Source organism: Ictidomys tridecemlineatus, unplaced genomic scaffold (assembly GCF_052094955.1).
Source record: "Ictidomys tridecemlineatus isolate mIctTri1 unplaced genomic scaffold, mIctTri1.hap1 Scaffold_218, whole genome shotgun sequence".
NCBI classification, from domain to species: domain Eukaryota; kingdom Metazoa; phylum Chordata; class Mammalia; order Rodentia; family Sciuridae; genus Ictidomys; species Ictidomys tridecemlineatus.
This window is the reverse complement of record NW_027521881.1, coordinates 255,277-281,244: the sequence shown is the minus strand read 5'-3', so window position 1 is coordinate 281,244 and position 25,968 is coordinate 255,277. Positions and strand designations below refer to the sequence as shown.

Below are 25,968 nucleotides of genomic sequence, written 5' to 3'. Positions count from 1 at the left end.
GATGAAAAGAATGTTGGGACTCAAGCTAAAGATTCTATATTAATAAAATTTCTTATTTTTAAAATATATTTAATTATACATCCACAAAAGGTAGAAAATAACTCATGTCAAATAGGGGAGACAGCTGACAAGTGAACCAGTATGGACAATATAAAAAGCTCAACATGTTCTTTGAGAGGAAGGAATGCATTCCACAATTTGTACTGGCATGCCCCCAAACCTGAACAGATTACTTTCTGACGATCAATATCTGTAACCACCAGAGGCCTGTTAGAGAGTTTAAAAAAAAAATCAGCTTCAAAGAGACTTGGTCCCCAGCTTACATTTTATTTTTGCCAGTGGGTGCTGAGATAAGAGTTTTGGACAAGGCTCATTTTCTTCTCTTTATAAGGCTGTGTATTGAATATGAAGCGCCCTAGCATGTTCTCTGATTCTAGTCGGCTACATTCTGGCCCTGTTTACAGAAACCATGAAAGAGGTCCAGAGTCCCTCACCAACATGAAATAAGCCTGTGCATATTCAAGTTAGCAGTAATGTTTGGCCACTCGGTAGTGAGGTTTTCAATCGTAGATGCTTATTCTTCAATCTGATTTCAGTTTAATGTCAAGTAAAAAATGGGGTAGTTTATTTTGCATTAAGTGGTATTTAGTTAGTTTATTTTAAATGTAACATTTCCTTGTTACTCTTGTCTGAAATGTGCTCAAGTCTCATGAAATCAAAGCCAAGTTTTCTTAACATCTTTCTATCCATAATGAAAAAATATCTATTCCTAACAGTGCAGCAAATTAAAAACAAACAACAAAATGCATAATTATCCTATGCTTTACCAACTGCAGAAAATCACTAAAATCTAGAACAACTATTTCCAAAATATATTCTGCAGTACTGTAGTCTTAGGCATATTAAATTTTATAGGATCTGTAGGAGACCAGCTCCAACAGGGAGTCTCAGGAGACGAATGAATGGTGAGGAGTCGGTGAAAGAGGGGGTGGAGAAACAACACAGACACCAAAGTGAAGGTGTTGATCGCAATCTTTACTTGTGAAGTTGATCATATATACTTTTCATTTTGGCAGGCTTACAGTACTTTGTGGTTACAAAACAGGAATCATTATTCAAACAAAACAAAATATTACGTAGCTACAATTAGAATAGAAGAATGTATCTTGGCTTATGCATAAGCAAGCATTTGTACTTTCAGTTTGAGTTTTGTTTTGAGCTGTTTCTGCTTAGTTAACTTTTAATAATAGTTACAAATGTCTCAAACTATTGGCCTATACCTTGACTATTCTTTCTTGACTTACTGACTGGAACCGGTGCCATGGTTACGGCAAGTGGTTGACTTGTTATTACTTTTAATCAAACAAAAGTAAGAGCACAAACCATTGTGCACAGGCACAAGAACAAGTTGCCCAGTACTAAGCACTAATCTATCTTCTTAACATTAATTTTTCTTCTCTAGATTTTAATTTAATTTCTCAAAAACTTCCTTGACAGGAATACAGGGAGTTTTTCTTTAGACATTAACAATTTACACTCCACAGCTGAATCATTGCATTTAGAGCAAACAGATCTATGCTTTAGAAGTAGTTGCATTAATTGGGAAAGTCATGATTTTTCCTTCATACTTAATGGTCATATGAGAAATCGCAACTATACTTATTAAAGGAATACAAAAACAAACCAGCCCATTCCCAGAAACATACTGCGCTCCTCCAGAGGATGGATGCCTTGCGCCATCCACCTCAGTAGGGCCTTGCCATTGCCTGAGTCAGGGGAGGGGCACAGCAAGGATCAAACATATTTAGGCATTCTACAAATTCTATCCTCCTCTTAGCAATTGATAATGCGCACTATCAAATAACTGAGAGGTCCCAAAGCAAATGAACCTGCTTAGTTTCATTTAAATTTTCTTCAATGCATTTGAATCAAAGGATATTTAAAATCCTGAAAAACTTTATGGTATATCTATGTGGATTTGTTAAATAAAATTGTGCTTTGGACTTCCTTCCACTTCATTAGATTATTTCTGCATTTGTTAAATTATTTTTTTTCTAAGTATTGGAGATGAAAAGCACTCCAGAGAAGGTAGAGAAAATATTTCTCCTACATATCATTTAACATCCAGAATATGACTGAAGATGCACAAGGTAGAGGACAAAAGAAAGGGAAGAGTCTGCTTTACTGTAAGGATGCATCCTATCCCACTCTGCTCAGTGGTTCCCCATCCCAAGTCACTGTGTTATCAAAGCAAACTCAGAGAACACATATGCATTAATCACAAGACTTTTAACAGTGCTTGTAGGTATGGGGGTAATGAATAATTGGGAATTTAAATGGAAGGATTAGGAAAGTTTCTGAAGTGAGTTTGTAGAGATGGCAAAACAGGAAATTGATTAATGCACAAAATTCAAGTTAACTCATGATAAATAAACAAAAACATAAAAATATATCTGGATTGGGATTCTGAAACAAAGTAGTTCAATAATTAGTCTCAGATTTCATATTTTAAAAAACAAAGTAGCAAAATTTTATAAATTTCAAGTTGGTTTTTCCTCTCTTAATCACTATTTTCATATTTGCAAAAATTTAATCAAAAAATTCAAAGAACATTGAATATTGTATATCATTCTTGAATAATCTTAATAAAAATTTTAATAAAAGTCTTGAGAGGTCCTGTAATGCAGAAAGGTTTTAAGTTTTGGTGGACTTTTTCTCTAATCTAATTGACATAGAGAGTCATATTTATATAGAAAGCCTCTTAATATCCCAGGGTTATTGTAGGGAAATACTATATTGCTGATTCTTTTTTTTTTTCAAGGCGGGTTTCCATCATGTTTAATATCTCTCCTGATTATCTGCACCGTGTCTGGTGGGGTTCTTTCTCCCCACGGTGAAAAGCTCATCAAGCATCTCGATGTGCACAGCACACATACATCATGCTATTGATCGGCACCTGTATAAAACTAAAGACAGACTCTGAAAACGGTGGTAAATAGAGAAACCGTGAATCCCCAAAATCACCGCAACCCGAGAAAGTACAATATTTCAAAGGCACAATGACATCGCCAGACGCACCATCAACAATTCTGTGCGTGCGGGTGGATGAGCTACCTCTGCACTGAGGGTCCGTCCATTTCTGGCCCTTGGACTGCGCTCAGAGGTGACATTGCTGAAGAATCCAAGCATCTCCAGCAATCCCAGTTCTTGACTCTGAGATGCGGTAAGAACAGGAAGACTGCACATTCTTCCCCAAGCCTTTGCTCCTCACCTGCCCTCCACCCTCCTGGAGTCTAGGGCCAGGTAAGAATTTTATGGCATTGTTGAGTCAGAACACTGTAAACAGCCTCTTAAGGGTTCAGATGGGTGGTCCTAACTTGGGGACTTGGCACTCAGTGGGCTGGGCTAAGAATAGTATTTTTTGAAGTCCTTGATTTGCATTTGAACAAAGATTTGGCAAAAGGAATTCAAAAGACAAAAACTCAGACCCCAGGCTTGCAGTCTGTGTGGATTCCCATAAAGTTAATTTGGGAGATGGTTCAGAGACACCGGAGGAGGGTCTTGAGGAAGCATTCAGAGCATGTGTGGCAGCAAGTTAAGGTCACTTTGCATAAACTAAAAAGCCATTCATTAAAATTAAGTGTTTGCCATCACCTCAGAGCTTTTTTTAAACCCACCTACCCTGGCCCTTCCATCTCGGCTTCAACGACAGGGGTTGCATTTTTAAAATATATAAAGAAAAATATAAGCTTACTTGGTGACCATATAGTGCACTCTAACAGCTGTCTGCAAATATTTCCACCATGAACGCCCTTACTAAAAGTAAATCACGGGGTAAAGATAGCTCAAACGTGACAAGGTTCGCAGGGGACCCACCGCCGCTCTCTGCGATCCTTTTGGTTGCACATGGAAAAAGAGCCACTTGGGGTGGCCCAGTGAGCTGCGCCCCCTAAACCTTGGGCGATTGGGCCCGGCTGAGGTAGAGGCTGAGCGTGCGTCTGAGCAGCAGGTCCCTGCAGGCTGGGCTGTGACCGCGACATTCGCCTAAATAGTGGTTCTAGTCCAAAGTCTCCCGTGTGCAGGGAAGCCTGTTCTTTTGTTTTTGATTTTGTTAAGAATATCCTCTATTTCAGAACTGTCTTCCATCACGAGCTTCGTCCATCACAGGCGAGGGTTGGGGGGCAACGTCCCAGTAGGGACCGGCTTCACTCCCTGGCACTTTACGGAACAGCTTTGTCTTTGCCCAGTGGCTGCGGCAACGGCGACGGGGCTGATCCTGACCAGGCGAAGAGCAGTTTATAAAGTCGGTCTCTCCCATCTGGTAGATGGGGAAAGATGGACTACAGCAAAGCTCAAAGGTCAGCCTTGGCCCATCTAAAAACGGAGCAGCAGCGAGGACTCGACAGTGTGCTTTCAGTACCCGGAGTAAACCGATATGTCCCGACTCCGGCCACAGGACACAGCCGTGGGCGGCGAGAGGAAGCTCCGCCCAGCGCCCCTTCGCTGGAGACCACGGCCCCAGCAGGCCCTTCCAGACAAGGTGCTTGGCGCCATCAGAATCCAATATCACTGTCTTTACAACACAAAATAGCAGCACGCTCATGTCAAGTTCTTGAGAGTAAAGCAAATCCAACGGTAAGGCTGTCCCCTGTCACGCCAGAAAAGTCAGACTTGCTTTTCGGTTGTCTTAGGTTTTTTTTTTTTTTTCCTCTTTTCTTTTCCAGAAAAAAAAATTTACAAAACACACTTACAGAACCATAAATAATCTGATGGCAATATATACATATTTAAATAATTAACTTAAATATCGTACACCTACTCCTGGATTCCACTCTCTGTCCAGAGTCCGTGGAGGCTGAGGCGGCTCTGGAGGGTCACAGCCTGGGGAGGAAGTGGGTGACCTTCATGGTGGGTGGCACTCGGTTCCCCTTCTTGGGAACCATTCTTAGTGCGATGAACATGCCGGGGTGCTCCTGGGACTCGTAGGCGTTGTAGTTGTTGGGGAGCAGAATCTCCTTGAACTTGCAGTCATCCGCAAAGAAGGGCGAGCCATAGAGCTTGCCCTTGCTGCTCATGGCCAAAAAGAACCTGCTGGCCACTCCGAAGATGCTCACGACGCCCCGCTCCACGGGGGAGAGCTCCAGCAGACTGTCGCTCATGTCCGCGTGCACGCCGCCGATGCGACCATCGGGGAGCACTTGCAGGTGGAAGCCGATGCCCACGTTGCAGTAGAGCCTCCGCAGCCGCTTGATGCCCAACAGGTAATCCCCAGCGCTGCTCTGGACAGCAGCCTCCTTGGGCTGTGAGGCCACGGGCAAGCGCACCAGCGAGCGCACCAGCAGGCTCTCCCAGTGGTGCTCCGGCTCGGCCTCCAGCGTGCCGTTGGGTGCTGTGGGTGCGGCGGCGCCCCCTTGGCCCGCCCAGGGCGCCAGCAGGGCCAGCAGACTGCCAGGAGCAGAGCCGCCGCGGCCGTCCCGGGCCCTGCCATCCCGGCCCGAGGGCGGTGCGTCCGTCAAGCGGTCCGTGCGCCGGAGAAGCCGGCGCCCGAGCTGCGCCAGAGCGGGCCCGCGGGAGCGCATGGACTGGGCCCAGGCTAGGGGTGCGCGGCAGAGCGAGGAGCGGGCGGTGAGCCACGGGGTACCCCGGCGTGGACGCTAAGCTACCGGGGCTGCATGGAGCAGCGGGCAGAGGCGGAGGGGCGCGCGGCCGCGGCTGGGACTCCACCAGGCGATGCGCGCCTCCCTGCGCGCTGGGCCGGCCAAAGGCCGAGCCGCTATATATATTGCTGATTCTTACAACAGGTTATAATCATGAAGTTTTAGAAATATAGAAAAATATGCTATGCTTGGGAGTGACAAACGGTAACATATTAAAGTAGTGTTTCTCCAAGTATGATCAAGAAGTCCTGGGCTGACCCAAGACACTTTCAAGAAATCCATGTGATGGACTTAATAATACTGAGATTTTCCTTGGCCCTTTTATTGTCTCTCAGAGATGTGCAGAGGAATTTTCCAGAGCCTTCATGACATGCAATAAAGTCATCACTCAGATGCATAATAAAAGGAGTAATTGGATATTTTGCATTTAGAAAATGCTTAGTTGTAATTTCTGATACAAGTCAATTTTGCTAGATATAATTCACATTTTTTATAAACAGCTTTTTGGAGAGCTTAAACTATTTTAAGAGTTGTCCTAAAACCAAAAACTTTGAGATCTACTGCTTTAAGGTAAACATAAGTTTACTTAAAATTTGAAGTCTACTATAAATTCTGAAAATTTATTTTCAGTGGATACTTGGTGTTTTCATATGTTCTGGATCAATTATAGAATATAATCTCTCTATATATTTTAATGGGTACAGTAAGATTCTTACCTTCAGCACTTTCATTATGACTATAAATTCTGGGTATGAGTAAAGAGAACAATACATGTGAGCTACCTTTTAATTTTAAAATTTTTTTGTATTTTTTTTTGGGGGGGGCAGGCACTAAGCTAGGTACAGCTGTACCAAGTGCAAAACTCTTTGAACTCTGACCTTTTGATGATAAAAAATTTATGGCTTTAATGACAAGTACAAAAACATGCCCAAGTCTAAACTTACAGTTCTCAAAATTAACAGCTAATGTAGAGGATAAATAAGAAAGAATTATGTGAAAAACAGGCTGATTTGCCTTATGTATTTTCATTTTGGTCCTTTTAGAGATGATCTACCTAGTTTTCTATGGTATCATGCTATGTTTTTAGTCAGTAGGAATAAACATGGAGCAGTATACCAAGTATTGAGAAATACACAATTTGCATCTCTTTTACTCAACCAACCTCCACAGCATTAGGGAAGAGCTACATTCCCCTTTCAGACTGATTATTTGCTTGACTGAAATTAGATATAATAGGAACTATTCTACTAACACTACTATTTCTACAAATTTCTTGAAAAAATATCAGATAAATAAGGTTTATGTTCATGAATAATCAGACAAAACATGTACAGTTCTATAAAGAGCACTGTCACATAAGAACATTCTTGCCTATCCCAATGCTGATATCATTCATTTAAAAAAATGTTGATAAGTTATTTATTATATGCCAGGCACTGGGCTAGGCTCTGGGGACATCCTGGGGACATGAATAACACAGACAAAGGTTCTGACTTTTTTTTTTGATTGTTCACAACATTACAAAGCTCTTGACATATCATATTTCATACATTAGATTGAAGTGGGTTATGAACTCCCAATTTTACCCCAAATGCAGACTGCAGAATCACACACATCCACAATTTTACATAATGCCCTATTAGTAATTGTTGTATTCTGCTACCTTTCCTATCTCCTACTATCCCCCCTCCCCTTCCCTCACATCTTCTCTCTCTACCCCATCTACTGTAATTCATTTCTCTCCTTGTTTATTTTCCCATTCCCCTCGCAACCTCTTATATGTAATTTTGTATAGCAATGAGGGTCTCCCTTCATTTCCATGCAATTTCCCTTTTCTCTCCCTTTCCCTCCCATCTCATGTCTCTGTTTGAGTTTTAATTGAGAATATATATAGAAATATATACAATATAATTAAATTTCAGGGGCATGACATATTATTACCTAAACAGAAAGTGCCTAATCATGGGACTTTAGAGCAGTATTCCTCTCTGCAAAATATGATGTCCAATTGAAACATGAATAATAAGAAGGAGTTAATGAGGCATAAAGTGTTCAAAAGCAGGAGGTAAGAGATTATATTGCATGTTCAGAGTACTAAAAGAAATAACACGGCAGGATTGTAGAGTATATGTTAGGGCAGGAGTGAGGGCTAAAAAATATATATTTAAGGACAATTCTCAGCCTGTATGTCATGTTAAGTAAGTTAGATTTTATTCTAAAAGCAACTAAAGTCACTGAAGAGTTTTGAGTAAAATAGTAGCATTATGAAGTTTGAGTTTCAGAAAGATCACTGTGGTTATGGTTTTGGAGAATAATTAGGAAGAGGGCAAGATTGGATGCAAAGGAATTTGTTATGACATGAATGAAAGTAAAAATTGAATCAAGATGTTCACTTTGATTTATTTAGAATGTTTAATCAATAGAAATTAAGGAATTAAAAGACAATAGGCAGACTAGGGGCATGAGCCAAGGGAAAGGAGACATAGGAGGCACAAACTAAAGGAGATTTGAAGAGCTAAGTTTGGATATTACTGAGTTGTAGGTGACTTTAAGAAATGAGTAAGTTGGCAAGTGGATTTTCAGATCTGGAACTTAGAAAAGAGGACCAGAATAAAGACATAAATGTGGGCTTCACTGGCATGCAAATGGAATTTTAAAAGTTAAAATTGCTGGCCTGGGGTTGTAGCTCAATGGTAGAGTGCTTGCTTCTTTTGTGTGAGGCAGGAGGTTCAATCCTCAGCACTACATAAAAATAAATAAATAAAATAAAGGTAGTGTACCCACCTAAAATTAACAATATATTTTTAAAAGAGTTAAAATTGTATGAGATCTCTATGAAAAAGTATAGTGAGAATAGAAGAGGGCACAGTACTGATATGTACTAAACCCTGGGTATTCTCCCCAGATTAGACTCCTGAAGGAAAGAAAAGGACAAAAATACTGAGTTGGCACTACATTTCTGATATTCGTTATATTAGGGCCAGTGACAGGTAGTAACTGCAGTTTTAAAAAAACAAAATTCTATTTACCATTCATGTTAGTTTGTAAATTATGATTAATGACCTCTAAATATTATTGGTAGTATTTTATTATAGGATTTAATTAACATCTTCATTATGAAGGAGAAAACACAATATGGCCAAATGTGTGCAAGAATAAAAAGAATCACACTTCTTTATTTTATAATGCCATATTATTTTGAATATAATTTCAAAAAAGGATAAAATTATATGATTATCAAAACTGAGTATGAGTTTTAGAACCAAATTGGATGCAATATTACTGTACTGTAGAATAAATATTCATTTATGTAGCATCTAGCATATGTGCTTAACAGAAAAAGATCTTAATAATTTAAAGTTTAGTCATTATGGTGATGGGAAGAGTTGCAAGTAGTCACGCTCTTGTTTATAAATTAGATAATGACAAAGCAGTTGCAAACTAGTTGCTGTTTGACACATGTCATGGGGACAGATACACATAAGGAAAGTGTCTTAGTGCTCTCCAGGGAAAATGAAGTAATTGTAGGAGGGAGAGGGAGGGAGGGAGGGAGGGATTGGGGGGAGAGGGAGGAGTGGAGAGAGAGAAAGAGACAGAGACAGAGACAGAGATAGAGAGAGAGAGAGAGATCTTAAAAAACTGAATCATATGATGATGTAGGTTGGCAGGTCCAAAATTTTAAGATAGGCTACAAGTTATAGATTTAGAGGAGTTGATGTTGCAGTTTGAGTTTGACTACTATGCTACTTAGCATATCCTCTTCCTTGAAGGAATCTTTTTTTTTCTCTTAAAGGTCTCAACTGATTGAATCATACCAAATCAAATAATAGAAGGTAACTGATTTACTAAAAGTCTTTTAATTTAAGTCTTAACTTCATCTAAAAACGAATCTTCAGAATAGCAATATTTAGACTGATATTTGCCCAAATAGGGCCTGGAAAAATTGAGACATAAAATTAATAATCGCAGAATGCAAAAAGAATTTTGCAAAAGCATAAAAAATAAACATAATAAAACCTAATAGAAAGGTTAATATCTCAGAAACTGAACCTCAGAAAGAATAGAAAAGCAACAATAAAATGCACTGATAACACCAGAAATCTCTTGCAATTCTATATGGTTTTGAAATTTTCAAAGCATTTTCATAATGCTTGGCTTAAAGATGTCTGTTTATTAGACTTATGAGGAAGAACTTCTCAACTTTCTTTCACATATGAATCTAAGATTATGCATATGAATCAAATAATTGTAACAGTTTCTCATTTTATTCCCATGGCATGAGTTATGAAAGAATAGGTTTATGTAAGTGATAGGGAAATATAAGCAGAGATACTAGGCAATATCTCTGATGTCTCTTAACAAAGAAAATTAAAATTAAAATGCTTTGACTGTCAAAGAGGGCATTATTCAACCCTACCTCTCTGTTCCATCAATATATTAAACTATGGTAGGCATGAATTTCAGTGAAAATCAAATAAACACACACTTTTAGTACAAGTGTTGTGCATTGGGAATACAAAAAAATGAAGTCATATTCTTCATCTTATAGTGTGCAATCCACTGCAATAGATAAGCTTCTAACTGAATATTAGCAAAAATTTAACTTGGCCTCACTTAAACAAGCATCTTGGATGAGATACGTTTGAGAGTTAATGGTAGGCCAAAGTTAGAAAAAAAATGGATTGGAAAAGTGGCAGAGAGAAGGTATTATGAATAATGTCATGGTGGGTGTAGAATGACAGAGCATCATCAGTTCCATATGCCCAGAGACAAGTGGGTATATAGAGCAAGTGAACATTGAGAAAGGAGAAGTTAAAGGGTAGGGAAAGGAGGATTTCAAGTACTATGAATTAACTGAGACAGAGTTAGTAAAAACTATCTAGAAGGTATATCTAGGCCTTGGATATATTTGTCATGTAGTACTGCATAAAAACATTTGAAAGTGAAAGACTAATTCTGTTTTACAATTCTATGTTTACAAAATCAGTAGCTCAGACAGATGGGAAATATTCCTTATGATCTGATGGCTTTTACACAAAGCCCAACCTGAAGCTCCCTATCACTTAAAAGCTATCATTCCAGGAGAGGGATAGATAGGATACCAGTAGAGGAAGTAGAATAGTGAACAACACAATTTCTATTAATGGTAACTTATTAGTTACCCACAATGATCATTTAGAACCTCAGAAAATAGTTAACAGATTCTCTCAAGAAAACTAGCAAAAGTGAGGTTGTAACTTAACAGGTATAAATGATATTTGATTAAAACTTGATACAAATATTGGTTAGGAATTGTAAAATTATAATTTACATTTTAAAAATTGAGAAATAAATCATTTTTATAAGCAAGCTATAATAACTGTTTTATGAAATGAATAAGTTCTTGACATAAAATAGCATAAGTGTTCAAATATAGTTTTTAATAAAAGCAAACATATAATCTAATCCCCCAAATAAGTTACTGTATGACACTTATTCCCCTAAGATTATCTTCTAGAATTTAAAAGAGGGAAAGAAAAGAAATAAAAAGAGAGAAAAAGGGATATTTATTACACAGGTTCAAATTGACAGTTTCACTAAGAAATAACAAAATTAGACAGGCTGGTCACTAGAAAAACTATTAAATATTTTGAGTGGAGAATATTTGTGTCTGATCTCTCTTCCTGACCAAAAAGGAAAAAAAAAGAGATCTAATATGACATGAACAGAGCCAAATACACACAAGTAAATGGTCTCTCCTGTATATTTCACCTTAGTATATTTGTAAGGAAGTGCTAAATTCGAAGTGTTGACTAAAAACACAGGTTAACAGTGAAAAACAGCATGAGTAGAGCTCTTAAAATGTTAACTAGAGGTCATATAAACACATGATACAATTTTGAACCTTCTCAAGGAGAAAATATATGTGTGCATAAAACTTAGGGGGTTAACAAAACATTTAAAACCCATAAAAGAACCTGTAAGATTCCAAATACTCTACATTAAAAAGCCAATAATGTCAGCAAAATAGGAAAAGAAGGAAAATTCTTCAATTAGATATAAAACATCTCCATTGCCAAAACCCAAGGATACTCCTTCTCACCACTCTTTTTCAATATCATAATGGAAGAAACAGCTAGTAGAGTAAGAGGAAAAAAAGGTATTCAGATTTGAAAAGAAGAAATAAAACTGTCTTTGCTTGCAGACATGATATTCTATATAGAAAATTAAAGAATCAACAACAGCAAACTCCTGGATCTAATAAGTCATAGCATGAAAAATATGATTAACATATAAAAGTCGATTATTTTCCTATGTGTCATTAATGACCAAGTGGAATTTTAAGTTAAAACCCCAATATCATTAACATTAACACAAGAAAGGGAAATATTTAGATAAAAATCGAACAAAATATGTATAGAACTATTTGAAGAAAACTACAAAACTCTGGTAAAAGAAACCAAAGAACTGACTAAATGTTGATCAACTGGTGAATGGATTAAGAAAATATGGTTCAAATATACAATGGAATACTATTAAGCAATTTTAAAAATGAAATCCTGTCATTTTCAACAACATGGATGGAACTGGAGGTCATTGTGTTAAGTGATATAAGACAGGAACATAAAGAAAAGTACCACATGATTTCACTCATGTGAAAACTAAACATGTCATAAGGAAGTTCAGGTTAGAATGGTGGTTACCAGAGGCTAGGAGAGTAACAGGGAGAGGGGGATGAAGAAAGGTTGAACAAAGGGTATTAAGTTACAGTTAAATAGGAGCAAAAAGCTCTGATGTGCTATTGCAAAATAGGGTGACTACAGATAACAAAAATATACTATGTGTTTTTAAAAGATAGAAAAATAATTTGAAAGGTTTTACCATAAAGAAATAATAACTGTCTGAAGAGTTAGATATATGTAGCCTGATTTAAGCATTGTACAATATAAAGATATGTCAATACACTAGATGATAGCCCGTTAACATGTATGATTCTATGCTGTTATGTATCAAGTACATGTATGAAGACATAAATTGGTGTGAACATACTTTATATACAGAGATATAAAAAATTGTGTTCTATATGTGTAATAAGAATTGTAATGCATTCCACTGTCATGTATTTAAAAAATAAAATCAAATAAAAAAATTTTTTTTTAAATAGGTAAAGTCCTGAACAGACACTTTACCAAAGCAGATAAATAAATGGTAAATAAGCACAAGAAAAAATTATATTATTTAGAGAAATGTGAATTAAAGCACAATGAGCTATCATTACAACCTATTAGAATAGTCAAAGTCTAGAACACTGAGAGCTTCAAAAGCTAGTAAGGATGAGGGCCAACACGAACTCTCATTCACTGTCAGAGGGAATGCGAAATGGCACCATCATTTTGCAAAGTAGGATGGTATTTTCTTGCATAATTAAACTTACTCTTATCATATAATTCAGCAATTGCATTTATTAGCATTTAGCCAAAGAAGTTGAAAATATGTAACTACATAAAACATACACAAATATGTTTATAGCAGCTTTATTTATAATTGCCAAAAATAGGAAAAAAACAAACAAACAAGATGTCCTTCAGTAGGTGAATAAACTATAGCACTTTTAGATACACAAATATTATTCATTAATAAAACAAAATGAGTTATCAAGCCATTAAAAAACATGAAGAAACCTTCAATGTATATGATTAAGTGAAAGGTGCCAATCTGGAAGGGTTACATACAACATACTATATATAACATTCTGGATATTGTGAAACTGTGGAGACAGTAAAAAGATCAGTGATTGCCAGAGGAGATGGTGATGAAGAAGTAGGGGACACAGAGGAATTTCAGGGCAATGAAATTATTCCATCTGATATTATCATAGTGAATACTTGTCATTATACATTTGTCAAAATCCATAATGTACAACACCCAGAGTTAATCCTAATGTAAACTATGGACTTTAGGTGATAATAAAGAGACAAACTGGCTCTTCAGTTCTAACAGACTACCACTCTGGTGCAGGACATAATAATGGAATTCTGGGGTTGGGAGGTTGGTAAGGCTCCCTACTTTGTGTTCAATTTTGATATGACTTAGAAATTGCTCTAACAAGTAAGGTCTATTTAAAAGAAAAAATAATAATTCCACAGTCTACAAGAAAACAAGGATCACAGGAACTGCTTCAAGAAATCAAAGTTTAGGACAATCTATAGGAAATAGTTCAATATTCTAGGTGACATCAATCAATCAGAGGCATACTGGAATGGTGGTCACAAGATAAGATGGAATTATATGCACAAGGATGGATTGGTAAAGTAAAGTGAGTGAAGAAAAGTGAAACTTGTACACAACTGTTCCACTTAACAGAATTTTCTCATTATCTTTCCAGAAAGAAAAATCAAAGCCATATTAATATTTACAAAAAAAAAAAACTCAATAGTTTTCCTTGCATAGAATTTGCTGTAATTTTTATATATATCTTTTTTTTAGTTGAAGCTGGACATAATACCTTTATTTGTGTATTTTTACGTGGTGCTGAGGATTGAACCCACAGGCACTAAGCAAGTGCTCTACCACTGAGCTACAACCCCAGCCCATGCTGTAATATTTTGTAAACATGTTTCCTTAAAACTTTTAACAACTGAGTATGATATAATTTAACCAATTAATTATATTTTTAACCTCTGATATATTAGAAAACAATCAGTCTCCAGTCTTCACTGAAATTATTTTTAAGATATTCTGTTTGTCTTCTGCTTTTTCATATCTAGGCTAAATAAAATGTAACCCTATGTTTTTCTTTAATGGATGAAAGAAAACAAAACTATTTTAGATATAAGCTATTCAGAATAGGTCATAAAAAAGGAAGAGCAAACACAGTGAGAGAATTTACTGATTTATAAAGACCTAGCATTCTGATTACTGGGAAGTAATTTCTAAATTTTTCACTTGGCAAATACACAAAACATTTCTGAAGAATGCATTGAGATACCATAAACTAAGTATTCAAAACTTTACAGAATAAAGCTCTCATCATTATAGTGGATTTAATCATCATCATCACTATATCATAGAGTTACTGGTCCTTATACACTGGAGCTAACCACTCCCATATGATTCTTAACTTTTCCTGATTTGAATACACTCAAGGAAAATCTACATTCTCATGAAAAATAATGGCTTTGTATAGCAAAAACCTAGTTTTTATTCCCTTGATCTTTTAGACAATGATTTTAGTATTCATTCATTAAGCATATATAATATTTTGTTTAAGCTTTTATAGATATTCTGAATCAATTTTAGGAAATTCCCTTTATTCTTCATTTGCTAAGTTTCTATCTTATTGAATCTTATCAAATGTACTTTCTTAACTGATGTTAATGATCCTATCATTTATCTCCATTTATTCATTAATGATTTTACATTAATAATTGATTTTCTAATGTTAAATAAATATGCATTTCTGAGACAAACCCAAGATGATTTTAATGTATGGCTTTTATTACTGATTTTGGTTTACTTAGGATTTTTGTACCTATTTTCAGGAGTAATTGCTTATCACTTTCATTTCCTATATTAATTCTTCTGGAGTTAGTTCTGATACATGCATTTTTAATGATTTGTTCATTTCAAATGTTTGCAAATTTGACATGAAATTATTCATCAGTATCTTATTTTATTATTAATCTCATCTACATCTGTAATTATATCACTTTTTCATTAATAATATTGTTTATAAGAATCTTCAATGTTCTTTTTTATTAATGTTGCTAGATTTTGCCTATTTTATTAGTGGTTGTTTAAATGGTTTATTAACTCTATAATAAAATACTAAGTTTATATAATTTTGATTGCCTACTCATAAGGTAATTATTTCTCCAATCTTTTTTGTTGTTGTTGTACACCTTTTCCAATTTCTTTTCTTTTGACATGAAACAATTGGAAGTTGAGATTTTTATTTTCTATTTCTAATATACGTTTTTAGTACTATACATTTTTGTCTAAATTTCATTTGTGCTGCATTCTCATTTTTTTCTTTATTTTCTGGGGCTGTATTTTTTAATGGGTCTTTAAGTTTATACACTAAGAGATAAACAAACACAAAAAAATTAAAACCCACTGTGCCAATATTAGCATTTGATGACTTCTTTTTTTATTTATTTTTTATTTTCTTAAATAATGGGTATTTTTGGTTTTGTTTTTTGTTTTTTCTATAATGAGGATTGAACTCAGGGTTATTCAATGATCACTGAGCCACACATCCCCAGCCCTATTTTGTATTTTCTTTCAAGACATGGTCTCACTGAGATTCTCAACATCTTGATAATTTTTTTTTTTACCTGAGGCAAGCTTTAAACTTGAGATCCTCCCGTCTCAGCCACCTGAGTGGCTAGAATTACAGGCACCTTGCCCAGCCTATAAAGATTTTTGAAGACCTAATTTACATAGAAGATGCTTCACCATCTCTTTTCCCCCTTAATCCTGTTTAACTTGGTGAAAATATTCAAATCCATCTAATCCAACATATTGGCATGCAATTTTTCAAAATATTCCCTAATGACCTATTGGGGTTTACAGAGTTTAGTTCCCTCAGGCCTGACATTTTGCAAGAGCTGTGGCTGTGATTTAGGTCAGCTGAGGCAAACCTCAGCTAAGAGGAGGAAAAGTTCTCTTCCCCTTATCACAAGTCACAAGTTCTGCATGGTTTGGCCATGAGGAAGAAGCTTCCTGCATACTTGACCTGGGAACAGTACATTCTAAAGAAGCAAATACATCCTCAGGGGATTAGATAATGTCTACAAAGAACTTTGGGAGGGTACTTATCAAATGAACAGGAACAATCTGAATTTAGCTCTGTGTACCCGCTGAGGCATGATTTTTAGGCAATGTGGGTGAAGTGTTACTGAAGAATCGCTTGCTTTGTTAGAAAAAGAATATAAAAGGAACTTGCAAATAAACCTCAGCATTCAGTTGCAACTGCTTCCTTTGCTCTGCATCCCCTGTGTCCTGGTTATTTCGCCAGACCCTTACCCAGGGACCTGAATGCTCTAGATGTTCACAATGACCCTTTGTATGTTTCAGTAGTATCCATTGTAATAGTTCCTTTTGAGCCCCTAATTTTATTTAAATTCTTCTCTTTCTTTGGTTAATTAAGCTAAAGGTTTATTGATTTTATATATTCCTTCAAAAACCAATTATTTGTTTCATTGATCATATTCATTGCTCTTTGAATCTCTATTTCATTTATTTCTCTGATCTTTTACTAATTTAGGGTTTTGCTTGGGCTTGCTTTACTAAGAATTTGAGATGCATTATTTGGTTATTTGGTTTGGTTATCTGTTTTTATAGTGTAGGCAGCTACAGCTATACACTTCCATCTTACAGCTGTTTTCAGTGTATCCCACAGATTCTGTTAGGTTGTTTTCATTTCACTTGATTTTAGGAATATTTTCCTTTCTTTCATGATTTCTTCAGTGACTCAATGCTCATTCAGTAGTATATTATTCAATCTCCACGTGCATGTACATTTTCTAGAGTTTCTTCTGATTTTGACTTCAAGTTTTATCCTGTTGTGGTCTGGAAAGATGCACAAAATTATTTTAATTTTTTATGAGTTAAGATTTGCTTAATGGCCTAAAAATGTAACATATTTTTGGAGAAGTTCTAGTTTGGGGGCTGATGAAAGGAATATGTATTATGCAGCTTTTGGAAAAACTATTCCACACATGTCTGTAAAATCCACATGATCTATAGCATAATTTAACTCTGATGTTTCTTTGTTGAAAATAATCCAAACTATTCTTCATTACCTAGTGATATTAAGAAAAGTCATTACTGAAACCTACTCCAGTTGGCTTCAGTAAAACCATTTCCTTGGACACTTTGACTTGTTTTGCTGCATGAGAATACTATTTATTGAATGGATCTCACTCACCATTTTACATATGAATGGAATGGTTCTTCCATGCAAGAAAAGATGCAGACTTTTTGGTGTTGACTTAAATTTTCACTGTGCCTTTCCTATCTTACTTTCAGGATATGACAGTCCCTATACTGTGTGGTATGACCCTCAATCATCTATATTTTGATATAGAAAAAAAAACTTAAATACACTTAAATAAACCACTTAAATACACTTAAATAAACCACTGGCCCTGGATCAACATCTGAACGAGGTTGGTGGTATTCAGGGCAGTCACCAGCCAACCTTGGTTTGCAGCCACATCCAGCATTGCCTGAATAGGCACAGAGCACATGTTACAAGAACATCAAGGCATTCACCCTCTCTCATTGGAAATCTTACATTAGCTTTAACAAAACAAACAAAAACAAAAAATCAATCATTTTATCACTAAATTACTATTCATCCAAATAAAAACAGAATAAACTACAGTTGGATGGGGAGAGCAAATGAATTTCCTGTAACATCCTACAAAAAGTCAAACCCTAAGCTAATTTTAAGAGTAAAAACTCATTGTACTTTTAAAACAAATACTTAATAATTCACTATATCAAGAATACTAGTAGTTGCATTTCTTCTTTTTTAAAACAATTCTTTTTAGTTGTTGATGGACATTTATTTATTTATTTATTTATTTATACACAGGGATGAGAATTGAACCCAGTGCCTTATGCATGCTAGGTAAGTGCTCCACCACTAAGCTACAACCCCAGGCCCTTCACAGAGTCTTTTAAATTTGAAAACTATTTATGATGGTAAGGAGAGAGAAGGTTTTCTTGTGAAACACTCATTTTCCCCAAAGAGCAAGTTAAAAATAGAGTCTTGTTCTCAATGACAATAATACACCACATCCTAGGCAAAGGGGCAATTGCCAGTGGTACATGTGGAATGATGGAGAGCTATTCATATCAGTCTATACATTTAATCTAATGTTTTATGAACAAACAAAATGCTGCATTTGTTTAAGGCAAAACTAAACAGTGAAATCTTTAGTTTAAACTAGGAGAGCTGGATGAATGAACCATATGTTTTTAACTTTGAAGTTTTGACGATAAAGTTGAAAGACTGCATAAAATTTATGAGACTTCCCCAGAATTTTTCATTTTATGATCCAGATGTGAAAAATGTAAAAAAAAAAGCAAAATAAGTGCTTATCATGTGAAGTAAATGAAAGGCCATATCACGAACTGAAAAACTATTATATTTTATTAGTTTACAGAAAAGGCAGGTGGGTAGAACAAGAATCCAGGATGATAAAATGTTTTGAGGCTTGTGTGGTGAACCGAATGCTATTCCCCTTTTCTCTCTGCTCACCCCGCCCTGGTGCTCCTGTTGTCTCCTCCCCACTACTTGATAATGACGCTCCTTGTCTCTGTTGGAACGTTACATAAATTTCCTTTATTCCCAATCTCATAATTTTTTTAAATTTGTACTTTATATTTTTTCAAATTGAATTTTTAAAGGGGTAAAACTTGTCATGTCATTCCCCTGCTTAAATTTCTTCAATGCCATCATTTGGTAAGGAGAACAAAACTAACATGTCTCTCTGCATTACAGATGGTCAACACCACACTATCTATTTGGTCCTTGATTTATCTGGTCCTTACTTTTCTCTCTGGCCATCCCCTCACATAGAGCACTAGAAAATTACTGGTATTTTTTTCACATTTACACTTGCTTTTATTTATTTATTTTGTAAAACAAATATTCCATTTGTTCACCTGAGAAATTCCTATTCATTCTTTGGGTCTAGCTTATACACTACTGATATTACGAAACATCACTGATTCCTTTTTTTAGAGAGAGGGAGAGAGAGAGAGAGAGAGAGAGAGAGAGAGAGAGAGAGAGAGAGGGGGAAAATTTTTAATATTTATTTATTTATTTTAGTTTTCGGCGGACCCAACATCTTTGTTTGTATGTGGTGCTGAGGATCGAACCCAGGCTGCATGCATGTCAGGCGAGCGCGCTACCACTTGAGCCACATCCCCAGCCCTTCACTGATTCTTTCAGATGGATTTAGTTCTTTCTCTATGCCTTTGCTGCTTTTGAGGAATGCCATCATTATTATAGCATGACTTTTTGTTTACACATTTGTCCTTTGAACTATAGGTTCTTTGACAGCAAGAATCTGGAATTATTTTCTATAACTTCAGCCCTAGCAAAGAACACTCAAAAAATACCTGTTCTACTAAAGAACACTGGAAAGCCCATGATACATGCTTATAATCCCAGTGGCTCAGGAGGCTGGGGCAGGAGGATTTTAAGTTCAAAGCCAGCCTCAGTAACATAATTAAGGTCCTAAGCATCTTGTCAAGACCCTGTCTTAAAAAATAGAAAGGGCTGGGGATATGGCTCAGTGGTTAAGCACCCCTGGGTTCAATCTGCAGTAACAAACTAACAAACAAAAGAATATAGGTTAAAAATTATAAGAATTATAATAAATTCTGCCTAAGTTGCTGTACAAAACAGAAGATAAAACCTATGTTTTGATGTCACACACACACAGATTTGTATCCTAATTCTGTCCCATTTATAACTCAGGAAGATCACTTTACCCTACTGAACCTAAGCTTCTCACTAATAGAAGGATATCATATTTCACCTCCACATGCTTTCTTTTCCAAGAAGCAAGATACTTGCAGCCCTGCCTGGCCTAAGTGGACAGAATGTCACATTCTTTAGCAAACTCTCTGTTAACTGCCGGAGACCAGATCCTGAAACTTTGGGAGATAAAAAAAAAAAGGTTCCTTCTAACCATAAAATCTGTAATCCAATTGGAATGGGTCAGCATGGGTCAAGGTGAACTTGAGTTGCCATGACAATGGAAACTTGAAAAATTCAAGAGGTGAACCTGGCCCCTGGGAAGCCTGGCTCTTGCCTCTGGCAAGACCCCTTGCTATGACACTCCTAGGCCTTATATTCACTCCTTACATGTTAAACTGCCTGGTCCAGTTTGTAACGTCATGCCTAAAAGCAACAAAACTAAAGATGGTCCTGACTTCTGAACAGGAAGACCTTAAATATCCAGCTTTATAAAGGTTGATGCCTTATATGATACAGACAGGCATCAGAGGGGGAAATGAAGAAGAAACATTGGTTTACATTACATTACTTTACAGTTTTGGTCTTTGTAAGAGTGTTACTTAATTACTCGTCCCTGTAAAAGTGTAGTTTAAGTGCTAGTTTTTGTTTGTTTGTTTGTTTTTTAATATAGCTCTTAGAAATGTAAGCTTACAGTTTTTGAGAAACTGCTGCCTGTGGTGAAGGTCACTTGTGATGTCGCTTGGAGGTATTTCACTGCATTCATTCTGCATCTGTGTACTACTTATTGAAGAATTCCTGTGCAATATTCTTGGCCACACAGTTCAGTAATTCAAACTCACTAATGTTGTAATGGTTAAAAGAAATGATATCAAATTTCCTACAAAAGTTCCATGTAACCTCAACTCAGGGCCCAGAATTTCAGAGCACTAGCTCATCTGGGTATGCCGGAATCATAAACCTGAGTTCTCCAATAACAATCCCCCCCACAAAAAAGGTATCATATTTCCTTTTAGGTGATCTATGAGGGTAAAATGAAATGTTCTACTTACTATATTAGTACCTAATATACTATGCTACAGAGTGGATACTAATGGGCAAATGCCTATTCTAAAGTTCCTCTATGATAAGATGAAGACATCCTAAATCAACCCATTCTTTCTAACAGGAATTTTCTTTGATCTTTTTGTTGTTGATTTCTACACTGGGCAGTAGTAGATGGGCAATGGAGATGCATGGGATGGAAAGTACAGGTCCATCAATAGAGGTGTGCAGTTATAGGAAAGCCAGGAGAAAAGTTCAAAATCCGATCCTACAACTTAGGTCACACTGGAAGGTGGGAGCCTTCTCAATTCAGTGGGCAAGTTCACTTTACTCTTCAGAAGTGTGTTAACTAATAAGAGCTAAGGATGGGGGTGGTCTAGGTAAACAAGCTGAGGGATCCTGGTAGTATGTACCTTTATATGACTGAGCCTAGAAGGACTGACTCTATCTCTTTATCTTTATAGTAGTCTGTCTGGCAGATAAGTCATATATTTTAGCTGTTCCAATTTTATAAAATACATTATTCAATAAATAGAACTTATTTAAAAAATGTCTCAAACTAGAGTATTAACTTTTCCTTTTGATTTTTTTTTAACATATGACAGCAGAATGCATTACAATGCTCCACCATGTTGGCTTAGGACTTCCTCAATAAGATTCCTAAAGCACAAGAAATGAAATAAAGAATCAATAAAAAATCAATAAAAAATTTCTTCACAGCAAAGGAAACAATCAAGAATGTGAACAGAGAGCCTACAATATGGAAGAAAATCTTTGCCACCAGAATCTCAGACAGAGCATTGATCTCCAGGATATATACAGAAATCAACAAACTTAACCAAATAAATAAGTAAATAACAACAACAACAACAAAAACAAATAACCCAATTGGCAAATGGGTTAAGGAACTAAACAGGCACTACTTAGAAGAAAAAATATGAATGGTCAAAAAATATATGAAAAAATGTTCAACATCTCTAGCAATTAAAGAAACACAAATCTAAGCTACACTGAAATTCCATCTCACCCCAGTCAGAATGGCAGAGGTTCATTTATACATTGTTGGTGGGAGTGCAAATTAGTACAAACACTCAGAAAGCAGTCTGGAGATTCCTTAGAAAACTTGGACTGGTTATACATTCTGTGTCAAAGGAACTGTTGAGCTAGAGTCAACACTATAAATACGGAGATTTGATAAAGTGTGGTATAAAGGTGTATTAAGAATTGTAATACAAAAAATTATGAATGTATTGCACTCCACTATTGTCATGTATGTGAGAAATAATTAAGAAAAAGAAAACTTGGAATGGAACTACCATTTGACCCTGTTATTCCACTCCTTTCTTCATATCCAAAGAACTTAAAATCAGCATACTACAGTGACACAGCTACTTCAATGTTTATAGCAGCTCAATTCAAAATAGCTATAATACCAACCTAGGTGCCCTTGAAGAGATGAATGAATGAAAAAATTGTGGTATATATACACAATGGAATATTACTTAGTCATAAAGAAGAATGAAATTATGGCATTTTCTTGTAAGTAAATTGAACTAAAGAATATCACGCTAAATTAAATAAGTCAGTCACAAAAATCCAAAGGCAGAATGTTCTTTCTGATACGTGGATGATAAGTCACAACAAAGGGGGGGGGTTCAAAATTCACTGGACTAGACAAAGGTAAATGAAGCAAAGGGAGGGGGTGACTGCAATAGGAAAGACAGTAGAATGAATATGGAATATCATTCCTATCCTCATATATAAATAAATGACCAGTGTAACACTACATCATGTACAACCACAATAACAGTATCCTAATTGTAACAAGTTACACTTAATCTATGTATGTATAATATTTCAAAATATACTCTACTGTCATGTAAAAAATAATAATGATAAAAAAGAAAAAACCCATTCTTTTTCATAAGGTTATAGCTGAAATCAAAGCATTCTAGAATTTCAGAAATGATGGGGACTTTAGAAATGATTTAATACAATTTTTTTAGGAAAAAGTTCGAGAGAAGTTGTGATATCCCTTGTGTCACACAATAAATTGGTAGTGGTGGCAAAACAAAAACCTGATTTTCTTTCTTTGACGAACTGTGGAAAAACTTGGAAGCCCCTGATTGATTTCATGTAATGAAATCATTATGTTTTCTTTGGAGTTTTATTTAGTTAAATTAAGTTTGCCCTGTTCCTACATTTATTCAAGGAGTACTGACAACAACAGAAAATATTCCTCAACAATGAGAACCAGAATAAACGTGTGCAATCATAGTTTATCTATTTCATCAAGGAATAAAGGTCCAGTGAAGTTGTGAAACTTGCCATCATAAAGAATGAAAAAGTGTCTACCTATTCTGGATCACAGTCTCCTTTTCCAGCTTCCACTTTCCAGTAAAGTAGACTTTGTTTCAATCTGAGACACATTATGCTGTTTTATAAGCATATAAAATAAAATTAAATGTTTAATTGAAAAAAGTAAGAAACTAACTACTCAGAACAATCTTCAGATTCAATGTAATCCCTAACAAATGCCAATAGCATTTTTCTTAGAGATAGAAAAAATCTAAATTTTAAGGAACCATGAAGAACCAAAAAACCAAAGAAATCTTGAGAAAGAATAAAGTTAGAGGCATTCTACTTCTTGACTACAAATTATAGTACAAAGCTTCAATAATTAAGATAGTATGGTGCTGGCATCAACATATACACATAGACTAACAGAACAGAGTAGAGTCTAGAAATAAACACACATCCTGTCACTAATCTGACAAGAATACCAAGAAGGGAAAGGATAGGCTTCAATAAATGGTGTTGAGAAAACTGAACATCTACATTTAACAGAATGAAACTGGAACCTTGTCTTACACCATATGCAAAAATCATCTTGAAATTTACTAAAAACTTAGATGTAAGATCTGAAACCATAAAACTCCTAGAAGAAAACAGGGGAAAAGATCTTGACACTGGTCTTAGCAATGAGTTTTTGAATATGTTCCCAAGGACACAGGAAAAAAAGGTGCAAATAAACAAATAGGGGTGCACCAAAGCTACAAACCTTCTGCACAGAAAAGGAAGCCATCAATGAATTTAAAAAAATAACATATGTAATAGGAGAAAATACTTGCAGATGTTAGTAAGGTGTTAATATCCAAAACCTATAAGGAACTTATATAGCCCAAAAACAAAAAGGCTAAAAATTATATTTAAAAAAAGGTGGAGTGACAAATGAGGCCAATAGATATCATTCTGTTGAATTACAGAATGGCTAAGAGACACAAAAAGGTGCTTACTTTCACCAATCATTGCAGAAATGCAGATCAAAATCCCAGTGAGGACTGGGGTTGTGGCTCAGTGGTAGAGCACATGTCAAGCATGTGAGAGGCCCTGGGTTTGATCCTCAGCACCACATAAAAATAAATAAATAAAATAAAGGTATTGTATCCAACAACAACTAAAAAATAAATACTTTTTAAAAAATCACAATGAGTCAACACCTCACATCTGTTAGAACGAATATTATTAAAACAATGAAAGTATTGGCAAGGATGTGGAGAAAAGGAAACTGCTACACACTGCTGGTAGAAATGTAGTTGGGGAAGCCATTATGGAAAATGCACATGGACAGCCTTAAGAAATTACACATGGAAAACATCATCATCATCATAGGAATTCTACTTTTGAACACATATCCAAAAGAAATGAGATAAATATCCCAAAGACATGTTTATTACATCATTGATTAGAAAAGCCAAGATAAAGAAACAGTCTAAGTGACCCAAGATGGATGAAAAAAGAAACTGAAACACAATGGGAGATCTCTCAGCTTTACAAAAGAAGAAAATCTTGCCATTTGCAATACTATACATTGTGTTAAGAGAAATAAGCTGAAAACAACAAAACACTGAATAATTTCACTAACAGGTGCAATAATAAAAAGTCAAATTCATAGAAGCAGATTAAAATAATGGTTAAGAGGGGGTAAAAGTGGGGAATATGAGGAGATATTGCTTAAAGGATATAAAGTTTCATTTATGTAGAACAAGTTCTAGACATCTAAGGTACAGAAGGGTGACTGTATTTAATAATATCATATTAATAGACTTGAAATTTGCTAACTAGATATTAAATGCTCCCACTGCAAAAATATGTGATTATCTGAAGTGATGGATATCTAGCAATCTTGATTCTAGCAATTATTTTATAATTTATATGTATATTTAAGTATCATATTGAACACCTCAAATATAAATCATTTTTATTAAAAATAAAATAGTATTGGGGAAAATTTACTAAATATTATGGTTTAAAAAAATTAAAAATCAATACTTATTTGATTCCGGTGTTATTTGACATTAATTGATAATATCAATATTTGGAGGAATGTAGCATAAATTATGTCTACATTTCCTGTGTATAGTTGAAGTGTTTTAAAGTATTAGCATTTCATTCATATCCAAAGACTGATAATGAATCATTATATACCTAACAAGTATAGCTAAGAATTAATTATCTCATAAAAGAAGTACCCATGAATTACAGATATGAGGATGTGTGAGCACTATATACATGAGAAATTCACCTAGAAGACTCCAAAGTTGATATCAAGTTTTTTGCAACAAATTATTCTAATACTGATCTAGCCCCCTGGAAAATTCACTGAGAGTATAACAAAGCTATTCACCAGAGTATGTCAGGATATTTGGACCTGGCTAGTTTAGAGATATTAACTATCTTTTCTAATTGAATATAATAAGCACATAATATGTTCAACATACTTTTGAG

At 35.5% G+C, this 25,968-nt stretch overlaps 1 pseudogene; it reads right to left on the bottom strand.

Annotated features, from left to right (window-relative positions):
* Window positions 1-4,874: 4,874 nt before the first annotated feature.
* LOC144373045 (fibroblast growth factor 4 pseudogene) lies at window positions 4,875-5,488 on the bottom strand (annotated as a pseudogene).
* Window positions 5,489-25,968: the final 20,480 nt, after the last annotated feature.